Source organism: Dermacentor variabilis, chromosome 3 (genome assembly GCF_050947875.1).
Source record: "Dermacentor variabilis isolate Ectoservices chromosome 3, ASM5094787v1, whole genome shotgun sequence".
Lineage (NCBI taxonomy): Eukaryota > Metazoa > Arthropoda > Arachnida > Ixodida > Ixodidae > Dermacentor > Dermacentor variabilis.
This window is the reverse complement of record NC_134570.1, coordinates 204,145,067-204,153,006: the sequence shown is the minus strand read 5'-3', so window position 1 is coordinate 204,153,006 and position 7,940 is coordinate 204,145,067. Positions and strand designations below refer to the sequence as shown.

Here is a 7,940-nt window from a genome sequence, read left to right as displayed (position 1 = left end):
ATTCTGGTTTTCTTTGCACTCTTCCGTCTTTAAACCTTGCTCAACAGCAACGCCAAGATTCCGAGCTCCAGCCCTTGATTGAATACCTTGAAGGACGCTGCCCACAACCCCCACGGCTGTTCGCGCGCCACTTGTCCTCTTTCTGCCTACGTGGCGACATCCTATACAAGCGGAACTTTCACCCTACGGCAGCCGTTTTCCTGCTCGTTGTTCCCGCTACTCTCCGCGACGACGTTCTACGTGCATGCCATGACGAACCAACGCCCGGGCATCTTGGTTTCACGCGTACTCTCGCGAGGATCAAGCAGAAGTACTATTGGCGAAAACTCACAAAAACCGTGAAGCAGTACGTCAGAAGTTGTCGAGATTGCCAGCGCCGCAAAGTTCCACCACTAAAACCAGCCGGTCTGCTTCAGTCTGTCCGACCTCCTTGCTCACCTTTTGAACAAGTCGGGATGGATTTACTTGGCCCATTTCCCAAGTCTTCGGCTGATAACCGCTGGATCGTCGTCGCCACCGATTACCTCACTCGATACTGCGAAACACAAGCCGTTCAGCGAGCTACTGCTTCACATGTTGCTAACTTCTTTATCAAAAATATCGTCCTTCGACATGGTGCTCCCGCTGTCGTCATCACAGACCGTGGTACGGCCTTCACTGCCCAGTTGGTCCTAGACATTCTGCAGCTGAGCGGAACAACGCACCGTACGGCAACTGCGTATCACCCGCAGACTAACGGTTTAACAGAGCGTCTCAACAAAACGATTGCGGATATGCTTTCCATGTATGTTGCCACGGATCATAAAAATTGGGACGAACTGCTCCCGTATGTGACATTCGCGTACAACACTGCCTTACAAGAAACCACCGGGTTTCCTCCTTTTCGTCTGGTCTACGGACGCGACGTCACCACTATGCTCGACGTGATGCTCCTACCAACTTCGTCTCAACCTACCACAACCTATACAGACGCCTTTGTTCAGCGTGCCGAAGCGGCGCGGCACCTTGCGCGGCAACGAATTCTATCCCGACAAAGTCAAGATGCTCGTCGATACAACATATGCCATCGAGACGTCGCATACAACCCGGGAGATCTTGTATGGGTTTGGACCCCTATACGTCAACGAGGCCGGTCAGAAAAATTATTGCGCCGATACTTTGGACCCTACCTAGTTTTGCGTCGTCTAAGTCCTGTCAACTACGAAGTTATTCCAGCCGACACTTCGCACCACTCCCGTAGACCACGTTCCTCTGACATTGTTCATGTTACCAGGATGAAGCCTTACCTTTCGCGCTGACTCTCATCCACAAACTTTGTGATGCGGCCCCTGTCGTCTCGTCCGTTGTCTTTCTCATTTCTTTTATTTTTCCTTGTGGCATTTAACATCTCCCCAACTTTATTTATTTATTTCTTCTTTATTTTTGGAGGGAGGGGTAATGGCACGCACTAGTTACGCTAGAGGTCGAGGAAGAAGAAGTGTGCGTGGTAGCTGCTGCAAACACGAACTGTAAACGGCTGTTCGCTTAGAACTGACTGACTGGCTTTTCCTCTCGTGACAATATTATGAGGGACTCCGCCGTCATTTGATGTAGGGAGAAAGCGGATTCCGTACGGCGTCACCGGTAGCTCCTTTTTTTAAAGTTCGTTGCAAAATGTCCCACAAGAATACTGCGTCTGGCCGATCCAGGAACATGTGCTCTATTGTTTCTGGTTTTCCGCATATTAAACAGTTGACTGACCATGCTACAAACAAGCCTTTTTGTTCGAGCCATGGCTTAACCGGTAACGTTTCGCTGTGAAGTTGAAAGAAAAAGGACTTGGCTGACGAGCGCACTGGCATCCGCTTTACCCTTTTTAACCCAATTTCCTCCATTTTCTATACAAAACTTGGCCCTATAGATAGGTGTAGGGAGCAATGTGTCGACGTCATCTTTGTAGAGATTATTTCGCTTAACACTGCTTAAATACTCTAAAGAAAAACGCGTGCACAAGAATTGGTACGCCCGTACAACTTCACGCAGAAAGCCCTTGATAGTTGTTCTCACTAGTCGTGTTGACACAATATAATTTGGTAAAGCGTCACTCAGACGTTCCTGAAACAGAGTTAATAAAAATTCATTTTGTTGATCACGCAAGAACATAAAACGTGAAACAACTTGCTTCAAGAACAAGTGAGCTAGGCCCAGGCCGCCTCGTTTAACCGATGTGAACAAATTGGTGCGGCTGGTACGTTCCCACACAGATCCCCAGATAAATACGGCAAATTCCCGGTGCAGTTTTTGTATGCTCGTTCTTGATGCGCGTATGGCCTGTAACACGAACCAAATCTTGGCGACGAGAAAGAGGTTGCATACGGTTGCTCTCGCGAACATGGAAAGGTCCCTCCCACCAAATTGTTTTGATTTTTCCTTCACTTCTGTGCATTGCTCTTTTCAGTTGTCCGGAAAATGCTGTAGCGGTACACCGAGGTACCTCATAGGGGTAGTCCTCCACTGTACACTTTCCATTTCAGTGGGAAAATGTTCCCAAACCCCATACAATATGCCAACTAATTTTCCCCAATTAATGACCCTTCCTGACAATTTACAAAAACTTAGGGCCCCATCAACCGCTTTATTAACGCTTTCTTTATCCCGGGAGAACACTGCCACGTCATCTGCGTATGTTAGTATCTTTATTTCCCTCGTGCCTATCCGATAACCTGCGATTTCACTACACAAAAGTACCTTTAAACAATATGGCTCTAAATATAATGCAAAACGCAAAGGTGACAAACAGCAACCTTGTCTAAAAGAAGATTTGAGTTGTATATTTTCTGATAATGTATTAATAATGATATTCTTAGAAACTATTTGATCATAACACATTTTAACACCTTCTAGTAACATACATCCAAGGTTCACATGTTCAAGTATAAGAAAAAGGATTTTATGCGCCACCCTATTGAATGGCTTTTCCAGGTCCAACTGTAATATTGCCACCTTCTCTGAAAAGACGTCACAACACTCAAGGACCGTCCGTACCACATGAATGTTTGTCATAATGAACCGTCCTTTTATTCCACACGTTTGGTGTGGTCCAATTAACTTCTGTATGACCGACTGTAGTCGCCTCCCGAGAACTTTCGTGTATATCTTGTAGTCTGTATTTGTAAGGCTAATGGGACGATATGCCCGCACCGAGAGTAGAGTTTGAGGGTCTTGACGCTTTGGTATTAATACCACTTGGCTCTCACGAAACGAAGGTGGTAGAACTTGTTTCTCATATGCCTCATGAATTAACTGATATAAAAATTATTGCCATTTCCTTTTTAAAAGCCTTATAAAAAGCGGCGCTTAATCCGCCAGGCCCTGGCGCTTTACCTACAGCTAACTCATATATTGCTTGTTCTATTTCTGCGATAGTAATTGGCTGCACAATGTTCAGCCTTGCGTCCTCATCCAACTATGGAAGAAGCGTTAAAAATTCACTATTGAAACCTTACGAGTGCTCGCGTTTACTGCCTTACAACTCGCTGTAATAGTCATAAAAAGCCCGCTGGATAAGTTGGTTTTCATGTACAATTGCGTTTCCATATGCGATGGCCCTTATCTCCTTTCGTGGAGCGTAGCCCTTTTCGTCCGACAGAGCTCTTTTGGTCGGTACTTCACTGCACCATAATCTTCCTGCGCGCGCACGTATAACCGCACCTCGATATTTCTCTTGATCGCCGCTTTCTAATTGAGATTTTACTTCTTTTATTCCCTTCGCAAAGCTACCTGGACAAACACCTTCCATTGTTAAGTAGAAGTTAAGTTGACACTGCAACTTTTTTTCTTTTCTTTTTTCCTCCCGTCGTAAAGTACATGATCTTTCCATTGCCATTAACTTCGTTTCCTGCTTGAAACATTCCCATGCTTCTGCAATACTTTGATGGTCCTTTATTAATAGGTTCTGAATATGATCTTTAATTTTCTGAAGGAAGACATCATCATCTAGTAGTTTAGAGTTTAATTTCCACAACGCCCAATTAAATTTTGGTTTTCTAGGGCCCAACACAAACATAGCTAAACAGTGGTCACCATATGACACAGATTTTACCTCATAGTTGCTACACATTGGAATCAAATCAGCAGACATATACACTCGGTCTAATCGTGCGTGGCTGACACCTTGAAAATGCGTGAACCTTGTATTCGTACCATTTCGCATGACATGGCCCACATCTACCATATTCACTTCGCCAACAATTTCGGTTATAAATTGCGCACTTGCATCGTGAACCGGCGGGCTTAGCACTCTGTCCTCAGCGTAACACACACAGTTGAAATCCCCCATCAATAATATGTTGGTTTCAGAATTAAATCGGCTTTTAAGGCATTGAAAGAAAACCTTGCGCTCACATTCCGTGTTAGGTGCGTACACACATATCGCTCGCCACTTCACTGCTGCAATAACAAAGTCGCACACTATTTGTGGGCCATTAACATCACAAGCCACGCTTTCAATACTTAGGTCCAGAGAACTGCGAACAAAGAAGCCGCACCCACCAGACTTCCCTACGCAATGTGACACACACACATAATACCGTGGCCGAAAAGCTGCTACCATACGTTCCGTTCCTTCTTCACTTTCGATTTTAGTTTCTTGCACTGCGATAATGTCAAGATCGGTTTCCATGAACAGCCTGCTTAGCTGGTACTGTTTGCGTTTAGAACCAAGGCCCTTTACATTTATACATCCAACACGTAACGCGACATTGGTGGAATTCATTATGTTATGAAGGAGGAAAAAGACCGGTCAGGACCTACATTCACTGCACCTAACTCGCTGCACACTCACCTTTACCGGCATAGCACAGCGAAAACCATCCTGTGGATTGTCGTTGTTGGATGCCATATCTATGAATTTCCATCGCGAAACTGGCGTCTTGTTGCAGTCACCCGCTACCCCACCGTTCCCCAGCACCCCCCAAAAATAAAGGTAAAAGGAAAACGGAAAATATCTGTAGGCACGCTCATGCTATGTCAGCGTTGACGCCGACGGTTTCCTATTGGACGGCACATTCGGCGTCGGCTTCAAAGTCGGTCGCCGGGCATTGGTTGTCTTCAAAGGCGGCTCGCTTTGAGCCGCTTTGATTTTCCCTCGTTCGCCGTCATTGCTCTTCTCAAGGGACCTCTTCGGCGCCGTACCGCTTGGGCCACTGGTGTCCATAGGGGTTGCCTTCTCCGCTTCTGTCTTCTTTTTGTCTTTGCTGCTGTCCTTTGTGAAGACCTTAGTCACTGCGTCCTTGGCAGACGTTTCCGCGTCCGCCTCTGTTCTTTGCACTTTATCGTCCTTTCCCTGCTTGACAGTGCTGCTGGCTCCGTCAGGCGTAGCGAGGACCTTTGCCTTTGAGCCTTGCGTAACGTCGGACCCACCAGCCGCTTCCTCGGCATCAGCGGCATCCATGACGTGCTCTTGTAATACCTCGTCAGACTTTGCGGGGCCTGCGATGTTCGCATACTTCCGCACACACTGGCTCTCGTCATGGCCAAAGCGCCGGCAAATAGAGCAGCGCGGTACGCGACACTCCCTCCTGATATGTCCCGTGCGGTTGCACCTCAAGCATAAGAGAGCCTTTCCAGAGGCCACGAGAAGTGCCATCATACCGGCTACTCGAAACTGATGTGGCAGATCCTCAATGGTCACGCCCGCTTTCAGCTTCAAGGTTACGGTGCGCGTTGTCGAACCTTTGTCCGTGGTGGCTTGCACACGCCAGCGTTGCCTTGTCACGTCACCGGCTTTTCCATATGCTACGAGTGCCGCGCGGACGTCTTCGTCTGGGACATGGTGAAGGAGCCCGAAAACCTTCACGCGTATCTCCTGGTTAGCCGGGTCCAACACTAGGTACCTTCTTTCTTTTACCTCAGCTTCGCCGCACGCCAACATTTTTTTTCGTAGACTCCGAGTTCCTGAACGTAACCGCCCAAACGTGGTTCATCTGGAACGCCCCCAAGGTGACAACCTCGGGCAGTAGTCCCGGACGAGCCAGCATGTCCCGGAAATCTTCGGCGCGAAATGGCCTTGCCGTCACGGCCCCGTGAAGGAACACAGTATTCAAAACGCAGGGTCCTGTAAGCAATTGCGGCAAAACAACTTGGTATTCCTTGTCTTTATCGGCAATAAACCTGTTTCTGCGGCTCAGCTGAGCCGCAAACACCGCCCCACCGGAGCAAGTCATTCTGCGTCCGCACCGACCGGTAGCCGGAAGTAGAATTGCCACTGCGCTACCGAGGCAGACAGGGTGCACGACAAGACGTGTCCAATCTCCTTACGGCTATTTTAGACGGAGTTGAAAAAGTGAAATAGTGTGGAGCAGTTACGCCGCATAAGATTGGAATGTACTTTCAGTATAATGCCTAAATATGAGTGCACCATCGCGTCAGGGAGCAAAAATAGAGCGCCGCCTTTGCCCGGAGTGAGGATCGAACTCACGACCTTCAGATTATGAGACTGACGCGCTGCGTACTGCGCTACCGAGGCTTTCATTTTTCTTTATTAGCGGCTTGCCAAGTACATACAAATATTGTCAAATACAAACGAGTGTTAAAACGTCTAGCCGTTAGTAAGACTGACGTGTCATGTTAAAATGGCTTCATCGAAGCCAAACTGTCCAGCACCGAAAGCCAAATTGGTGGATCACTTAGCAGTTTCAACACTTCGCTTGTATAATTAACATTCTCAATAAAATAATACATTGCTGACCTCGCATGAACATCAGCATTTCGTACAGCCATAGGAGTTCGCCACACGCTTTGCATGCACAATAGCATCAACATGTCTACCGGCACACCGTCAGGTTCAGCACATGGCAAAAACGCATTGATAGGAAGCTCCTTTTTTAATGTTCTTTGCAGGATGCCCCAAAGAAAGCGGGCACCGTGACAGTGAAGAAAAATATGTTCGACAGTTTCTTCCTTGTTACATATAGGACAGTTGTCTGAACATTGGACAAACAAGCCCTTACTTCTTAGCCACGGCTTAACAGGCAGTGTGCCGGTATGCAGTTTGAAAAAGAATGATTTTGCGTTAGTTCGTACAGGCATATTATTTACTCGTTTGAAAACATCTCGTTCAGGCCCTAAGTAATAGATAGAACGATACACTGGTGTAGGTACAAACACACAAGATCCTTATACAATTGTTTTAGTGACACTGCAACCAAGTAGCCTTTCGAAAAACGAGCGTTTAGAAGACGTATCGCCATGGAAACTTCACGCAGATAGCCCTTTAGTGCCATCGGTTTGATTGCGTGCGACGATACAACAAAATCGGGCAAAGCGTCGCGCAATCTCACTTGGATTACCGTTCGCAGAAACCCATCGCTTTGGTCGCGGAAGAAAACAAATCTCGACACAAGTTGCTTGAAAAACAAATGTGTTAAACCTAGTCTCCCATTGCGCAATGTGTGAAACAAATTACTTCTGCTCATGCGTTCCCACACCGAACCCCAAATAAACTCAGCAAACACTCTGTGTATTTTTTGAATTGAAGATCGGCTCATGCATAGCACCTGCAGGACGTAGAACATTTTAGCTACTAAAAAGATGTTACATACTTTGGCCCTAGCAAACATTGAAAAGTTGTGGCCTCCCCATTTGTTAGTTTGCTCTTTCATTCTGTCTCTCTCGCTCGTCCAGTATTCGATTGGCTCACTGTAGGCACAGAGCGGAACCCCAAGATAAGTGCCTGGTAATACACTCCACTGCACTTTGCAAATGGCTTCAGGTGCATCTGGCCAATTCCCGTGCCAAAACCCTAAACATTTTGACCAACTTATGGCACTACCGGAAGCATTGCAAAAAGCTTGGGCTTCTCTCACAGCTTCTGCAATGCTCTGTTTATCGCGACAGAACACTGCTATGTCGTCGGCATAAGCTAAAACATTTATTTCTCTACGAAGGAATGTGTACCCGCG

At 46.9% G+C, this 7,940-nt stretch overlaps 1 non-coding gene across 1 annotated transcript; it reads right to left on the bottom strand.

The window, feature by feature from the left end:
* Nucleotides 1-6,432: 6,432 nt before the first annotated feature.
* TRNAM-CAU (transfer RNA methionine (anticodon CAU)) lies at nucleotides 6,433-6,505 on the bottom strand. The gene has a single exon. It is a non-coding gene; the product is annotated as a tRNA-Met (tRNA).
* Nucleotides 6,506-7,940: the final 1,435 nt, after the last annotated feature.